Here is a 2,006-nt window from a genome sequence, read left to right as displayed (position 1 = left end):
GCTGGTCAGGAGCGGGCGTGGCAGCTGTCCGCATGTCCCTAGCAGACACGCCCAGAAATGAGAGGATGCACCGACTCTCGCGGCTAAAATCGTACACAACACAACATCTCTCTGTAGGAGTAGGTCGATCTGTCGCTCTCTCTAACACACACACACATGGTGTTAAACACACACACACACACGCACGCACGCACGCACCTTGGTCCCGTTGCACCTTCTAACGTGACTTATTACACCTAGACGGAGGGAGTAGTAAGTATACGAGATACGGTGGCACACTGACTTAAGTCGAATACAAGTGCCCAAAATCTATGTGCATGTTATAATAAGGATTCACTTAAAATAGTACGTGAGCGAACAGAGGGATCAATTGGACAGTGTTCCCGAGCAGTAGCGAGATGTGTGAGGTAAGATACACCGCTGGCGCTTTTAATTTTTCTTACTAATTTGTTTGTTTCACCCTCTGACTGGTGGGACCCAATGTACTATGTGGAGAGAGGTAAGGTGACCAAGGCTGCATTATTTCTGCACCACTGTGGATAGTCTTACCACCAAAGCCACATGACACGATTATGATTGAAATCACAATGACTCCCACACACAAAAAAAACATGACATGCTTGTCACACGAATGCGGGAATGTATAAAAGGTTATTTCCCTCTCGTTGAACATAACGGGAGGGTTGTGTAGCTGGTTAGCCTGTTCGCTCACTCTCTCGCCCTCTCCCGCTGGAGCCTCAGCACTTGTAGTTGCTCTCTTCACACTCTCTCGCCCTCTCCAGATCTAAACAAGACTTCGTTGGCCTCTCTCTCCCCTCACTGCTGCTCAAAGAGCCGGCAGGATCCGTCCGCCGAGAAGGGAAGGAGGCTTAACGATGTCGCCATCGGCGAGGGACTACCAGCGCAGCTGTTCACTTTCCACCCAGCGGCGGCGCAGGAGGGCCTCCGACCCCTTCTTCTTCACCGTCGTCCTGTCGCCCACCGAACCACGCCCCAAGAACCTTAAGGTATAATTTACTTACTCCACATGCATTGCTCTAGCTGCATGTATACCATGAATCTAGGACGTGGTTCAAAGAGGAAATGAAGGGGGAAAGTTGTATAGCATTAATCTAGGACATGGTTCAAAGAGGAAAGGAATGGGGGAAAGTAGTGGGGAAAGTTGTATCGCATAAATCTAGGATGTGGTTCAAAGAGAGGAAAGGAAGGGGCGAAAGTACTAGTTCAAAAAGGAAAGGAAGGGACAAGGCTGTAGAGTTTGAGCAAGACTAGATTTGCTACGCTCACATAGGGAAAGGCGTCTAAAGATAACAAAACTCGGACCAACACAAATATGCTCCTTGGTTGCTTGTTCTTTGTTGCAACAGACTGTGCATGACCATAGTACATCGGTAGATGCACATGGTGCTGGTGCGTCCATTGTCTCGTGCAACTCATTAGCTGTTGTTAATCTAAGGCCCTGTTTGGTTAAAAACTCCCTAGTCCCTACCTGTTGGGTTCCAGGGACTAAACATGGACTAGATGTTATTAAATGACATGCTAAAAGACCATGTTACCCCTAGTAATGAACTAATAGAGACAAGGTGCGATGCGTGGCAGGGGCAACTGTTGGAAAAAGTCCCAAAAAGACTCCCTCGGGGTCTTCTTTCTTTAGTCCCAAATGCCCACTTTTAGTCCCTAAAAGTCCCTCCTCGTTGGTTTAGATGGGACTGACACGGAGTTTTTTAGTCCCTACACCAAAATGTCCCTGTAAACAAACACCCTCTAATAATGCCGCTGGAAAATTGATGCAATGCCACAGTTAAAAGCAAATTACATATTTAACGAATTTTATTGTTAATATAATCTCTATGTTAATATTAATCAATGCCACCGTTCGAGAAATGCTACTGTCTTGCTTTCTTTCCCACTTAGATAAGGTAGATGCTTTTTTTGTTGGCTTCTGTGTCATTCACCGTTATTGACCACTAATTATTTCCTTTGCACCTCTCTGTAAACAGGGTTAT

The sequence above is a fragment of the Triticum dicoccoides genome, chromosome 3A (assembly GCF_002162155.2).
Source record: "Triticum dicoccoides isolate Atlit2015 ecotype Zavitan chromosome 3A, WEW_v2.0, whole genome shotgun sequence".
NCBI lineage: Eukaryota > Viridiplantae > Streptophyta > Magnoliopsida > Poales > Poaceae > Triticum > Triticum dicoccoides.
This window is presented reverse-complemented; position numbering follows the sequence as displayed.